Source organism: Somniosus microcephalus, unplaced genomic scaffold (assembly GCF_052327205.1).
Source record: "Somniosus microcephalus isolate GS21.2 unplaced genomic scaffold, FLI_Smic_1.0 unresolved_chr1, whole genome shotgun sequence".
NCBI lineage: Eukaryota > Metazoa > Chordata > Chondrichthyes > Squaliformes > Somniosidae > Somniosus > Somniosus microcephalus.
In genome coordinates, this window is record NW_028225179.1 from 173,707,507 (window position 1) to 173,724,024 (window position 16,518).

General features: G+C 46.5%; 1 protein-coding gene across 1 annotated transcript in view; it reads left to right on the top strand.

Moving 5' to 3' along the window:
• LOC147096586 (NACHT, LRR and PYD domains-containing protein 3-like) overlaps positions 1 to 16,518 on the top strand; it is a 193,048-nt gene that overhangs the window by 10,843 nt on the left and 165,687 nt on the right. The window lies entirely within an intron of this gene.

Here is a 16,518-nt window from a genome sequence, read left to right on the forward strand (position 1 = left end):
AGGCTAACTGGTCTATAGCTTCCAGCTTTTTGTCTACTTCCCTTCTTAAATAAGGGTGTTACATTAGCAGTTTTCCAATCTGCCGGGACCTTTCCTGAGTCCAGGGAGTTCTGGAAAATAATCACCAATGCATCCACAATCCCTACCGCCACTTCTCTCAAGACCCTAGGATGTAGGCCTTCAGGTCCGCGGGATTTATCCGCCTTAAGTCCCATTATTTTACTGAGTACCATCTCCTTAGTGATTTTAATCATCTTTAACTCCTCCCCCCCCCCCATTGCCCCCTGTTTATCCAGTGTTGGGATATTTTTAGTGTCCTCTACTGTAAAGAATGATACAAAATATTTGTTCAGCGTCTTTGCCCTCTCCATGTTCCCCACCATTAGTTTCCTGGTCCCATCCTCTAAGGGACCAACGTTCACTTTAGCCACCCTTTTTTATTTTTATATAGCTGTAGAAACTCTTGCTATCTGTTTTCATATTTTTTGCTAGTTTACTTTCATAAACTATCTTCCCTTTCTTAATTAATCTTTTAGTTATTGTTTGCTGGCTTTTAAATGCTTCCCAATCTTCTATCCTCCCACTAGATTTGGCTAATTTATATGCCCTTGTTTTCAGTCGGATACTATCCTTTATTACTTTACTAAGCCACGGATGGCTGTCTTTTCTTTTACTCCCCTTTTTCCTCAGTGGAATATATTTATCTTGAAAGATGTGAAATATCTCCTTGAATGTAGACCACTGCTCTTGTACCGTCTTACACTTGAATCTGTTTTCCCAGTCCACTTTAGTCAATTCTACTCTCATACCTTCATAGTCTCCTTTATTTAAGCTCAGTACGCTGGTTTGAGATCCAACTCTCTCAAGCTCAAACTGAGTTTGGAATTCAAACATATTATGGTCACTCATTCCAAGGGGATCCTTTACTAGGACATTTTTTATTAATCCTGTTTCATTACACAGGACCAGATCTAAGATTGCCTGCCCCCTGGTTGGTTCAGTTACATACTGCTCAAGGAACCCGTCCCTAATACACTCTATGAACTCTTCCTCAAGGCTGCCATGCCCAATTTGATTAGTCCAGTCAATATGAAAGTTAAAATCCCCCATGATTACAGCTGTTCCCTTATTACAAGCCCCAACTATTTCCTGATTTATATTCCGACCAACAGAGTTGCAACTGTTAGGAGGCCTATAGACTACGCCCACTAGTGACTTTTTCCCCTTATTATTCCTTATCTCCACCCAAACTGTTTCACTATCCTGATCCTTTGACCCAATAACATTTCTGACTATTGCAGTGATTCCATCCTTGATTAACATAGCAACCCCACCTCCCTTTCCTTCCTGTCTGTCCTTCCTAATTTTCAAATACCCTTGTATGTTTAGTTCCCAGTCATGATTATCTTGCAGCCATGTTTCCGTAATGCCCACCAGATCATACCCATGTGTAGTTATTTGCACCGTCAACTCGTCAATTTTGTTACGAATGCTGCATGCATTCAGATAAAGAACTTTCAAATATGTTTTCTGACAATTTATTCCTGCTTTTACCCCTTTTACTACTTTACCTTTATCATTATACATTCTGTCCCTTCCTGACACACTCTAGATTTTAATTTCCCCACTGCTACCTTGCTCTATTGCCTTCTCTACTGTCATTTTAAATTTTCGCTCTCTTAATACCTCTCCCCCACTAATTAGTTTAAAGCCCTCTCTACAGCCCTAGTTATTCGAATCGCTAGGACTCTAGTCCCAGCACTGGCCAAGTGAAGTCCGTCCCAATGGAATAGCTCTCTCCTGTCCCAGTACTGATGCCAGTGTTGTGGTGTATTTACCTTTAAGAGCCCCTGTGTACTGTAATACCGGTAGTGGCCACTCGGGCTATATAAGCCTGTATAGTGTCTTGTATCTTTTAGTTCGCCTCCAGACTTTGTTCAATAAACACCTGTAAACCAACTCCTGCATTCCGTGTCTCCATTAACACACGGATACAACAGTGGCGACGAATTGGAAACGGACGTAGCTGCAATTCGGCAGCACCTCAAGGAGATCGATTCCTCAGACGAAGGTCAAAGAAAAAAAAAAAACTTGTGGTATCACCAGCTAGCCGGGCTGGTGGCAGGTACTGCACTAATCCTTCCTGGGCGGCGGGGCTGGGGCTCGATCGGGTGGCTCTGCAGCAGGGCCAAGCAGCGAGTCGGAAGGCGGAGGCAAACAGAGACAGAGGGTGGAGCACTCGGGAGACGGCCGGTGCTGCAAAGCAGGTCGGCGTTCGGACCAAGCAGAGGGAGGGAAAACTCCCAGAGAGTCCGGCGGGAACGAGTCTCCAACTATTAAAGTTATCTGTGTAAATAAAAACCGCGGAGAACAGCGTTGTCAGCAGCGGCGGGAAAGCGCGGGAGGCGCCATTTTTTCTCGGCAGGGAAGAAAGGAAAGCGTGGAGGCGCCATTTTTTTTCAGGATTCCTAAGACTGGCAATATTACTGCTTTCGATAGTGATATAGAGGATTTGACCACATATGTGGAAAGAGTGGAGATATATTGCACAGCGAATGAAGTAGAGGATGATAAAAACACATTGGTACTTCTAAATCTGATGGGCGCAAGGACATACGGGCTGTTACAAAACTTAATCACTCCAGCCAAACCGATGGACAAGAATTTTAAGGAGATTGTTGATACCCTACAGGAGCACTTAAACCCAACAACGCTGCTGATAGCGGAACGATTCAAATTCCTCAGGAGGAATCAGCACAAGAATGAAAGTAACGCTGATTACCTCACCGAATTAAGAAAGCTGTCAAAGCACTGCCAATTCGGGGCAGGACTGGCAGATTCTCTACGAGTCAAATTCGCCTGCGGTCTCCTAAGTGAAGGAACACAAAAAAGGCTACTTTCTGAGAAAGAATTGACACTGGACAAGGCTTTCAGTGTGGCTGTATCATACGAAGCAGCAGCAAGAGGAGCTGCAGAGATACAGCAAAAGCCACAGGACTTTGGCACCCATGAAATGACACAGGATTTCGAGAGATGTTATCGCTGCGGCAGATCCACCCATGACCAGAGGGGCTGCTGGTTCAAGGACAAAGCATGCAGGCATTGCGGAAAGATGGGAAACATTGCACGTGTATGCCGATCTGGAAACAAAAAATTCACTGACAGAAAAAAAATCAATAAGGAAAAGTACAGAAAGGTACAAATAATGATGGACAGTAGATCCGAAGACCAGAAGAGTGATAGCGACTCCGGAAACAAGAGACGAAGCTGTCTCAAATTATATAATGTAATTGCCAAAGAAGATTACCAGACCATTTGTGTTACCCTCACGATAGCGGGGTCCCCAGGTAAAATGGAGCTAGATATAGGATCAGCTCTGACCGTCAAAAGTTGACGGGATTACGAGCGGCTATTTCTGCATATAACTTTGAAAGACACATCCATTTTCTTGAAGACATATACGGGGCAGAAAGTATACCCCAGAGGGAAAATAAGTGTGCCTGTTGTATACAACGGCAAGGAAATACAGAAGTTGTATTTATACGTTCAGCAAGATGGTGGTCCACCGCTGTTGGTACGTGAATGGATCAGGAAGATACGTTTAGACTGGCACTCCATTCAGGCACTGACGGTGACCAGTAAGAAAAAAAATGATGATGACGTCAAACCTGAACGATTAAAGGACATCTTGGCCAACACCAAGGAAGTGTTTCAACAGGAACTAGGAACATTGAAAGGCGTCACCGCCTCAATAAAAGTGGAAGATGCAGCAATTCCCAAGTGTTTTAAGGCAAGGCCGGTGCCATACGCAATTCGTCCAGCAGTCGAAGCAGAGCTGGAGAATTTGGAAAAGGCAGGCGTGTTATCCAAGATAGATTGGAGCGAGTGGGCAACACCCATCATCCCGGTCATGAAGAAAACGTTGAATAATGATAAACCTGAAGAACAGAGAAAAATTCGCATCTGCGGGGACTTCAAGGTGACTGTAAACCCGGTCTTTCACATGGTACAGTATCCTCTTCCGAGGATAGAAGATATTTTCGCCTCACTATCCGGAGGGAAACGTTTCACCAAAATTGACTTGGCACAGGCATATCTACAGATGGAGGTTGAGGAGGCCTCTAAAAACTATCTCACGATAAACACACACAAAGGCCTGTACCAGTACAATCGACTGGTTTTTGGATTAGCATCAGCTCCATCTATCTGGCAAAGAGCTATGGAGCAAGTCCTGCAAGGGATTCTGGGGACTCAATGCTACCTAGATGACATCCTTGTAACAGGAGAAAACGAAAATGAGCACCTTGCCAATTTGGAGCAGGTGCTCACTAGACTGAGAGAACGGGGCCTACGAGCAAATCGCCCCAAGTGCGAATTTTTCCAGAAACAAATATCATATTGTGGCCATATAATTAACGAAGAAGGGTTGCATAAGTCACCTGAAAAAATTGAAGCAGTCATAAAAGCCCCAGCACCTGAAAATGTCTCACAATTAAGGTCATTCCTGGGATTGATAAATGACTATCATAAATTTTTACCGAACTTGTCAACTGTTCTGCACCCTCTTAACGCACTGCTACAAACGGGAGTAATTTGGAAATGGAGCGAAGACTGTAAACGTGCCTTCCATAAATGCAAAGGCTTGATCACGTCCAAGGAAGTGTTGGCTCATTACAACCCATCACTGCCAATCAGACTGGCATGCGATGCATCCCCTTATGGCATAGGAGCAGTATTATCGCATAGATTCCCTGATGGCTCGGAGCGGCCGATAGCTTTTGCGTCACGCTCATTAAATTCAGCTGAGCGTAACTATGCCCAGATCGACAGGGAAGCGCTCAGTCTGGTATGGCGAGTGAAGAAATTCAACCACTACCTAGACGGACAAAAATTTACCTTTTTGACTGACCATCAACCCCTCGTCTCCATATTCAACCCTAAAAAGGGTGTTCCTATTATGACAGCGCAAAGGCTACAGAGGTGGTCCCTTTTTCTAGGGGCACACCAATATGACATAGAATACAAAAGATCAAAACAGCATGGGAATGCTGACGGTTTATCACGCCTACCGTTGCCAATGGTAGAAGAGGCAACTACAGTGGACCCAGTGGAGATGTTCCACTCAAACATTGTGGAATGTCTACCAGTAACAAATTCTACCATTGAAAAGGAAACGAGAAATGACCCGACTCTCTCACGAGTCTACGATTTAACGGTGAAGGGATGGCCAGCACATGGCGAACCACTGTTGCCAGCATTCTCGCAAAGAAGAGAACAGCTGTCAGTGTGCCGAGGAACCTTGATGTGTGGATCCAGAGTGGTGATTCCACCCAAACTCCAGGATAAAGTGCTAAAGGAGCTTCACGAGGGGCATCTGGGTGGAATGAAAACGAAGAACCTAGCCAGAGCGTTTGTGTGGTGGCCAGTTCTCGGTGGAGACATCGAAGAAATGACCAAGAGCTGTCTCGGATGCAAGAAGGTCCAAAACGACCCACCACAAGCCTCTCTACATCCATGGGAGTGGCCCTCATCTCTATGGCAAAGGGTACACATCGACTTTGCTGGTCCATTTATGGACTCAATGTTCTTAATCGCGGTGGATGCACACTCCAAGTGGCCGGAGGTAATAAAGATGTCCTCCACCACCACGGAAAAAACCATCACAGTATTAAGGACCATATTTTCCAGGAATGGGCTGCCTGAACAGATCTGTTCTGATAATGGACCGCAATTTGTGTCCGAATAATTCAGGAAGTTCTTAAAAATCAATGGGGTTAAGCACTACACGTCCACCCCATACCATCCTGCCACCAATGGATTAGCTGAAAGGTTTGTCCAGACCTTCAAGAAGGCCATAACGGCCATGGGTAATGAAGACATAAATCTACAACATAAGGTAGATAACTTCTTGTTTTCATGCAGGAATGCAACACATGTGGTTACAAACCAAACTCCCGCCATGATGTTTTTCAATAGAAGACTAAGATGCCGGCTGGATATGATCAAGCCAAACATCAGAAGGGATGTAGAGAACCGGCAATTTCAAGGCATGAATGAAAGGCCAACTAGAACCTTCCAGATAGGTCAACAAGTTTTGGCCCGGGACTACCGTACTGAGAAATGGCAGCCTGGAACTATTTGCACACGACTAGGACCGCTGATGTATACCGTGGACATTGGAGAAAGCATAATAAGGCGCCATGCTGACCAGATCATAGAGTCATCCGAAAAGGGACAACCTACACCAAAACTCTATACACCTAATGATGAAGCAGAGATACCCATAGTATCTACCTCTGATCCGGTGATACTGGAACCAGATGAACCTGACACTGGCATTCAAGCCGAATCGACCTTGCCAAAAGAACCTACTACACCACGAGGCGTTATCTGGACCGTGTCAGGAAGCCTCCAGAGAGACTGACTTATAATTGATTAACTGCAGCAAATGTGTAGATTATTGTTCTTGCAAACATGTTAATTAATGATTACTTAAAATGTTATGTACTGGTTGTCTTAAAGGGGAGGAATTGTGGTGTATGTACCTTTAAGAGCCCCTGTGTACTGTAATGCCGGTAGTGGCCACTCGGGCTATATAAGCCTGTATAGTGTCTTGTATCTTTTAGTTCACCTCCAGACTTTGTTCAATAAACACCTGTAAACCAACTCCTGCATTCCGTGTCTCCATTAACATACGGATACAACATGTGTCCCAGGAAGCAAAACCCATTTCTCCCACACCAGTCTTTGAGCCACGCATTTAACTCTCTAATTTTATTTTCCCTAGCCAAATTTGCACGTGGCTCAGGTAGTAATCCAGAGATTATTACCCTTGGGGTTCTGCTTTTTAATTTGGCCCCTAGCTGCTCAATCTCCCTCAGCAGAACCTCCTTCCTTGTCCTATCTATGTCGTTGGTACCAACATGGACCATGACAACTGGATCCTCCCCCCTCCCACTCCAAGTTTCTCTCCAGCCCAGAGGAGATGTCCTTAACCCTGGCACCGGGCAGGCAACACAGCCATCGGGACTCTCACTCTCAGCTGCAAAGCACTCTATCTATCCCCCTGACGATACTATCCCCTACCACTACAACATTTATTTTATCTCCCCCCACTTGAATGGCCCCCCCGCTCCACGGTGCTGTGGCCGAGTTGCTCATCCTCCCTGCAGTCCCTGCTCCTGTCCCCACAGGGAGTAAGTGCCTCGAACCTGTTGGAGAAGGGCAAGGGCTGCGGCTCCTCCAACACTACCTCCTGGATCCCCGTACCTGCCTCACTTCTAGTCACACCATCCTGACCCTGGCCATGGACTACATCTGAATTAATTAATCTAGTTGGTGTGACTACCTCCTGATACACAGAGTCCAGGTAACTCTCCCCCTCCCTGATGTGTCTCAATGTTTGAAGCTCGGACTCCAGCTGTTCAACACGGAGCCGGAATTCCTCGAGCAACCAACACTTACTGCAAATGTGATCACCGTGAGCATCAATGGTGTCCACCAGCTCCCACATATTGCAGCAGCAACACATCACCTGATCTCCCATTCTATGTGATTAATTAAATTTATTAATATCACTCTTAAATACCCTCTGCCCCGATTCTAGATGATGAATATCGCACCTTAGAAACTATAAACCACAGAGTTTAAGCTTCAAAAGAGAGAAATACTCACCAACCAATCAATTACCCGCTTTCTGGTGACATCACACTTGGATTACTTTTTACCTCTCTCCTTCACTCTGAGGTCCGAGTCTGGAGATTGGTAAACCTTACCTGGTCTCTGAAGCTTTTTCAAGCTTCCCACTCGAGCCTCCCGCCGACACCCGCAGTCTGAGACCTTACCTGGTCTCTGAAGCTTTTTCAAGCTTCCCACCTGAGCCTCCCACCGACACTCGGAGCAGCGAGGAGGAGCCGGGTACAAATACCGGAGAGAGGCAAGGCCCGAGACCACTCGGAGCAGCGGGAGCAGCGAGGAGGAGCCGGGTACAAATACCGGAGAGAGGCGAGGCCCGGGACCACTCGGAGCAGCGGGAGCAGCGAGGAGGAGCCGGGTACAAATACCAGAGAGAGGCGAGGCGTACCAACTCAGCAGCAGGGAGAGAGGTAAAAAGAAATCAGTGTGTGACGTCATCAGGGAGCAGGTAAGTGATTGGTTGGTGAGTATTTCTCTTTTTTAAACTTAAACTCTGTAGTTTATAGTTACTAGGGTCTTTTCTGGTGTAGCAGGTACTGTTGGTAGACTATACAAGCGCCTTAGAGATATCTTTAATTGGTGATAGTAAATTAATTTAAATTAATTAAAGGGTAAGTCATGCCAGGAGAGCCCAGCCCCGTGATGTGCTCCTCCTGCTCCATGTGGGAATTCAGGGACACTGCCCCTGGTGACTACGTGTGCAGGAAATGCATCCATCTGCAGCTACTAGCAGACCGCATTGAGGAGCTGGAGCTGTGGGTGGATGGGTTGTGGAGCATTCACGATGCTGAGAAGTTCGTGGATAGCACGTTTAGTGAATTGGTCATACCGCAGGGAAGGGCTGCACAGGAAGAAAGGAAAGGGGTGACCATCAGGCGGAGCAATAGAAGTAGGCAGGTAGTGCAGAAAACCCCTGTGACCATTCCCCTCTCAAACAAGTATACCGCTTTGGGTACTGTTGGGGGGGATGACTCACCAGGGGAAGGCAGCAGCAGCCAGCTTCCTGGCACTGAGGGTGCTCCTGCTGCCCAGGAAGGGAGGAAAAAGAGTGGGAGAGCTATAGTCGTAGGGGATTCTATAGTAAGGGGAACAGATAGGCGTTTCTGTGGCCGTAGACGTGAATCCAGGATGGTTTGTTGCCTCCCTGGTGCCAGGGTCAAGGATGTCACTGAGCGGCTGCAGGGCATTCTGGAGGGGGAGGGTGAACAGCCAGAGGTCGTGGTCCACATTGGTACCAACGACATAGGTAAAAAGAGGGATGAGGTCCTGCAGCAAGAATTTAGGGAGCTAGGGGCAAGATTAAGGAGCAGGACCTCAAAGGTTGTAATCTCTGGATTACTCCCGGTGCCACGTGCTAGTGAGTATAGGAATGGGAGGATAGAACCGATGAATGCGTGGCTAAAGGGATGGTGCAGGAGGGAGGGCTTTAGTTTCCTGGATCACTGGGTCTGCTTCTGGGACAGGTGGGACTTGTACAAGGCGGACGGTTTACACCTGAACCAGAGGGGAACCAATATCCTTGCGGGGAGGTTTGCTAGCACTGCTGGGGGGGGTTTAAACTAACTCGGCAGGGGGATGGGATACAGAGTGGAGCTATAGTAGGGGGTGATGTACAGCCAAATACTGAGGAAAAAACAAGTCAGCAGGGAAGGCAGAGCAAAGATGTGAAGGCAAAAGGGAATATGGCAGGGCTGGAAGGCATTTATTTTAATGCAAGGAGTCTTGCAAATAAGGTGGATGAACTGAAGTTGTTGTTGAACACATGGGAGTACGATATTGTTGCTATCACAGAGACATGGTTGAGGGAGGGTCAGGACTGGCAGCTGAATATTCCGGGGTATAGAATCTTCAGGCGAGACAGAGGGGGGTGTAAAAGGGGAGGGGGTGTTGCAATATTAATTAAGGAGTCAATTACTGCTGTAAGGAGGGATGACATATTAGCGGGTTCCTCTAATGAGGCCATATGGGTAGAACTTAAAAACAAAAAGGGGTCAAGCACTTTGCTGGGAGTGTACTATAGGCCCCCAAACAGTCAGGGGGAGATAGAGGAACAGATATGTAGGCAAATCTCAGAAAAGTGTGAAAATAATAGGGTAATAATAGTGGGGGATTTCAACTTCCCCAATATAAATTGGGACAGTCAGAGTGTGAAAGGCTTAGAGGGTGCAGAAATCTTAAAGTGCATCCAGGAGAGCTTTTTGAGCCAACATGTAGAAAGTCCTACAAGAGAGGGGGCGGTACTGGACCTAATTCTAGGGAATGTAGCCGGGCAGGTGGTGGAAGTGTCTGTAGGAGATAGTGACCATAATTTTGGCAATAGTGACCATAATTCGGTGAGATTTAAGGTGGTCATGGAAAAAGACAAAGACGACCCGGAAATAAGGGTTCTAAATTGGGGGAAGGCCGATTTTAATAAGATAAGGCAGGATCTGGCCAAAGTGGACTGGGAGCAGCTACTTATAGGAAAATCCACATCAAAACAGTGGGAGGCTTTCAGAAGGGAAATAGAGAGAGTACAACACCAACATGTTCCTGTAAAGGTCAAGGGTGGGACCAACAAGCAAAGGGAACCTTGGATGACAAGGGATATACAAAAATGCATTAGGAAAAAAAGGGGGGCTTTTGGCAGTTACAAAAGACAAAAGACAGAGGAAGCCCTAGAGGAGTATAAAAGGTGCAGGGGCATACTTAAAAAGGAAATTAGGAGGGCGAGGAGGGGCCATGAAATAACACTGGCGAGCAAAATAAAGGAAAATCCTAAGATGTTTTATAAGTATATTAAGGGCAAGAGGATAACCAGGGAAAGGGTAGGGCCCACTAGGGACCAAAGTGGCAAGCTGTGTGTAGAGCCAGATGAAGTAGGTGGGGTTTTAAATGAATTTTTTGCCTCTGTTCACTATGGAGAAAGACGATGTAGACATAGAAGTCGGGCAAGGGGACTGTGACATACTTGAACATATTAGCATCGAGAGGGAGGAGGTACTAGCGGTTTTAGCAGGCCAAAAAGTGGATAAATCCCCAGGCCCGGACGAGATGTATCCCAGGCTGTTGTGTGAGGCAAAGGAGGAGATTGCAGGGGCTCTGACACAAATTTTCAGAACCTCTATGGCCACAGGGGATGTACCAGAGGACTGGAGAACAGCTAACGTAGTACCATTATTCAAGAAGGGTAGCAGGGATAAACCAGGGAATTACAGGCCAGTGAGCCTAACATCTGTGGTAGGGAAATTATTGGAAAAAATTCTGAGGGACAAAATTAGTCTCCACTTGGAGAGGCAAGGATTAATCGGGGATAGTCAGCATGGCTTTGTCAAGGGTAAATCATGTTTGACCAATCTGATTGAATTTTTCGAGGGGGTGACTAGGTGTGTGGATGAGGGAAATGCTGTGGATGTGGTTTACATGGACTTCAGTAAAGCTTTTGACAAAGTCCCGCATAGGAGACTGGTCAAGAAGGTAAGAGCCCATGGGATCCAGGGGGCCTTGGCGCGTTGGATCCTAAACTGGCTGAGTGGCAGGAGGCAGAGGGTGATGGTCGAAGGTTGCTTTTGTGACTGGAAGCCTGTGTCCAGTGGGATACCTCAGGGATCGGTGCTGGTTCCCTTGCTGTTTGTGATCTACATTAATGATTTGGATGAGAATGTAAAGGGTATGATTAGTAAGTTCGCAGATGACACAAAAATTGGTGGGGTGGTAAATTGCGAGGAGGAAAGCCTCAGGCTACAGGATGATATTAACGGGTTGGTCAGATGGGCGGAAAAGTGGCAAATGGAATTTAACCCTGAAAAGTGCGAGGTGATGCATTTTGGACGGACAAATAAGGCAAGGGAATACACAATGAGTGGTAGGACCCTAGGAAGTACAGAGGGTCAGAGGGACCTTGGTGTACATGTACATAGATCCCTGAAGGCAGCGGAACAGGTAGATAAGGTGGTTAAAAAGGCATATGGGATACTTGCCTTCATTAGCCGAGGCATAGAATATAAGAGCAGGGAGGTTATGATGGAGCTGTACAAAACGCTGGTGAGGCCACAGCTGGAGTACTGTGTGCAGTTCTGGTCGCCTCACTATAGGAAGGATGTGATTGCTTTGGAGAGGGTGCACAGAAGATTCACCAGGATGTTACCTGGGATGGAGCGCCTCAGCTATGAAGAAAGACTAAACAGGCTGGGGTTGTTTTCCTTGGAGCAAAGGAGGCTGAGGGGGGACCTGATTGAGGTGTACAAAATGATGAGGGGCATAGATAGGGTAGATAAAGAGGAACTTTTCCCCTTAGTAGGGGGGTCAATAACAAGGGGGCATAGATTCAGGGTAAGGGGCAGGAGATTTAGAGGGGATTTGAGGAGGAACTTTTTCACCCAGAGGATGGTTGGAAGCTGGAACTCACTGCCTGAAAGGGTGGTAGAGGCAGGAACCCTCACAACATTCAAGAAGCATTTGGATGGGCACTTGAAATGCCATTGCATACAAGGCTATGGACCAAATGCTGGAAAATGGGATTAGACTGGACAGGGATTGATGGACGGCGCAGACACGATGGGCCGAAGGGCCTCTTTCTGCGCTGTAAAACTCTATGACTCTATGACCTGGTCTCTGAAGCTTTTTCAAGCTTCCCACTCTTGCCTCCCGCCGACACCTGCAGTCTGAGACCTTACCTGGGTCTCTGAAGCTTTTTCAAGCTTCCCACTCGAGCCTCCCGCCGACACCCGCAGTCTGAGACCTTACCTGGGTCTCTGAAGCTTTTTCAAGCTTCCCACTCGAGCCTCCCGCCGACACCCGCAGTCTGAGGCCTTACCTGGGTCTCTGAAGCTTTTTAATGATTCCCGCTCTCGCCTCCCGCCGACACCCGCGGTCTGAGGCCTTTCCTGGGTCTCTGAAGCCTTTTCAAGCTTCCCACTCGAGCCTCCCGCCGACACCCGCGGTCTGAGGCCTTTCCTGGGTCTCTGAAGTTTTATCTCGAGGGCTGGAATACAAAGGGGTAGACGTTCTGTTCCCAGCTGTACAGAGCTCTGGTTAGAACCATTTAGAGAACCGCACTTCGGGAACAATATCTTGGCTTTGGAGGTGGTGCTGCTCCGATTCACCAGAAAGATACCGGGGCTAAACGCTTTACATTATGAGGAGAGATTGCATTGACGATGCTTTTATTCCTTTGATTATACAAGATTAAGGGGTGACCTAATTGAGGTGTTTAAGAAGATGAAATATATTGCTAGGACAGAGAGTTAAACTATGTCTTTTTGTGGACCAGTCCAGAGAAAGGGGCATAACCTTAACCGCAGAGTGAGGCTGTTCAGGGTGATGTTAGAAAGCATTTCTTAAGACACAGTTTAGTGGAAATCTGGAACACTGGCCCTCAAAAAGCTGTGGAGGTTCGGTCAATTGAAAATTACAATACTGTCATTGATAGATCTATGTCAGGCAATGGTATTTAGGGTAACAGAACCAAGGTAGGTAGACGGAGTTAAGATACAGCTCAGCCATGATTGAATTGAATGGAGTGAAGAGTGAATGAATGGCCAACTCCTGTTCTTATATTCTTATTCCTCTATTTATAAAACCAATGGTCTCGTATACCTTTCTAAATGCTTATCATCCTGTCCCGCCACCTTCAAAGATTTCTCTATGTGTACCCCCAAGTTTTCTGTTCCTGCAACCCCTTTAAAATTGTAACATTTAGTTTATATTGCCTCATTCTTCCATCGAAATAGCATCACTTCACACTTCTCTGCGTTAAATTTCACCGGCCATATGTCTGTCCATTTCACCAGATGGTCTATTTCCGCCTGAATTCTTCTGCTATCCTCCTCACGGTTTACAACTTTCCTGAGATTCGTGTCATCTACAAACTTTTAAATTATGCTCTGTATACCCAAGTACAGCTCGCTAATATATATCAAAAGGAGCATTGGTCCTAATACACTAAAATTGGCCTAGTGACTGGAGGCAGAGGGTGATGGTCGAAGGTTGTTTTGGAGACAAGAGGCCTGTGTCCAGTGGTGTACCACAGGGATGGGTGCTGGGTCCCTTGCTGTTTGTAGTGTACATTACTGATTTAGATATGAATGTAGGAGGTATGATCAGTAAGTTCGCAGATGACATGAACATTGGTGGAGTGGTAAATAGTGAGGAGGGAAGCCTCAGGCTACAGGACGATATAGACGGGTTGGTCAGATGGACAGATAAGTGGCAAATCGAATTTGACCCTGAAAAGTGTGAGGTGATGCATTTTGGGAGGACCAACAAGACAAGGGAACACACAATGAATGGTAGGACCCTAGTAGGGACAGAAGATCAGAGGGACCTTGGTGTGCATGTACATAGATCCCTGAAGGCAGCAGGACAGGTAGATAAGGTGGTTAAGAAGGCATATGGGATACTTGCCTTCATTAGCCGAGGCATAGAATATAAGAGCAGGTAAGGCCACAGCTGGAGTACTGTGTGCAGTTCTGGTCACCACACTATAGGAGGGATGTGATTGCATGAGAGAGGGTGCAGAGGAGATTCACCAGGATGTTACCTGGGCTGGAGCGCTTCAGCTATGAAGAGAGACTGGACAGGCTGGGGTTGTTTACATTAGAGCAGAAAAGGCTGAGGGGGGACCTGATTGAAGTTTACAAAATTATGAGGGGCATAGATAGGGTAGATAGAAGGAAACTTTTTCCCTTAGTAGAGGGGTCAATAACCAGGGGGCATAGATTCATGTTAAGGGGCAGGAGGTTTAGAGGGGATTTGAGTAAAAACTTTTTCACCCAGAGGGTGGTTGGAGTCTGGACTTCACTGTCTGAAAGGGTGGTAGAGGCAGGAACCCCCAACATTCAGGAAGCATTTGGATGAGCACTTGAAACACCATAGCATACAAGGCTACGGGCCAAGTGCTGTTAAATGGGATTAGAATAGACAGGGCTTGATGGCCAGCGCGGACAAGATGGGCCGAAGGGCCTCTTCCTATGCTGTATTACTCATGACTCTATGACCGATCCCTGGGGATGCCACTGTATACTTCCCTCCAGTGTGAACAATATCGGTTCAAACTACTGTCTGTTTCCTGTCTTTTCGCCAATTTAGTATCCACGCTGCCACTACTCCTATAATGCCATTGTTTACCTAAATTGGTAACCTATCTATTATGAGGTACATCATCAAACGCCTTCTGAAAGTCCACATATAGAACATTAACTGCACTACCTTCATCAACCCTCACCTATTTCATCGATTAACACAATCAATTCAGCCAGATTTGATTTGCCAAAAAAAAAAAAATATTTGCTGTCGCAAATTTTTATTCAGTTATTGGATGTAGGCGTCGCTGGTGACGCCAGCACTTATTGCCCATCCCTAATTGCCCTTGAGATGGTGGTGGTGAGCTGCCTGCTTGAACCGCTGCCGTCTGTGTGGTGAAGGTATTCCCACACTGTTGTTAGGCAGGGAGTTCCAGGATTTTGACCCAGCGATGATGAAGGAACGGTGATATACTTCTATGTCAGGATCCTGTGCTATTTGGAAGGGAACTTGGAGGTGGTGGCGTTTCCATGCTCCTGCTGCCCTTGTCCTTCTAGGTGGTAGAGGTCGCGGGTTTGGGAGGTGCTGCCGAAGAAGACTTGGCGAGTTGCTGCAGTGCATCTTCTACACGGTACACACTGCAGCCATGGCACGCCGGTGTTGGAGGGAGGGAATGTTTACGGTGGTAGATGTGATGTCAGTCAAGTGGGCTGCTTTGACCTGGATAGTGTCAAGCTTCTTGAGTGTTGTTAGAGCTGCACTCATCCAGGCAAGTGGAGAGTATTCCATCACACTCCTTACTTGTGCCTTGAGAGGCAGAAAGGCTTCGGACAATCTGGAGGTGGGACACTCGCCGCAGAATACCTAGCCTGTGACCTGCTCTTTTTGCCACAGTAATTATGTGGCTGGTCCAGTTAAGTTTCTGGTCAATGGTGATCCCAAGGATGTTGATGGAGGGGGATTTGGCGATGGTTAGTCTCTCGCTTGTTGGAGATAGTCACTGTCTGGCACTTCTGTGGCGTGAATTTTATCTGCCACGTATCAGCCCAAGCCTGAACGTGGCCCAGGTCTTGTTGCATGGGAGCATGGAGTGCTTTATTATCTGAAGAGTTGTGAGTGGCGCTGAACACTGTGCAATCCTCAGTGAACATTTCCATTTCTGAACTTATGCTGGAGGGAAGGTCATTGATGAAGCAGCTGAAGATGGTTGGGGCCAGGACACTGCACCGTGAACACCTGCGGCGATGTCCTGGGGCTGAGATGATTGCCCTTCAATCAAAGCAACCATCTTCCTTTGTATTAACTCATGTTCTTCCAAGTGACAATGAATTTTGATTTGGATTTTTCTCCCTAGAAGTTTCCTCATCATCAATATTAAGCTGAGTTACCAATAGTTATTCGATTCATTATTCTTCACTTTTTTTGATCATGGAAGTAACATTTGCAACCCTTCAGTCCTCTGGCAGCTTTCCCATATCCAAGGATTGGGAGGTTGTGGCAGACATTTGTGGTGGCTTTTTTAATTTGAGCCCTGTCAACAATTTAGTGCATCATCCTAATCAATTTATATCCTGTCCAATTTCTCTACCACCTCCTCCTTTACTGTATGATTGGCAGCATCCTCTCCTTTAGTAAATATGGATGAAAAATGTTAATTTAGTACCTCAGCCCATGACCTCTGCTTCCACAAGATGATTGCCTTTTTTGGTCCTTAATTGGCCCCACCTTTCCTTGGACTATTCTTTCACGATTTATATGTTTATAAAAGGCGTTAGTGTTCCCTATTATGGTACCACTAATCATTTCTCACACATTCTCCTT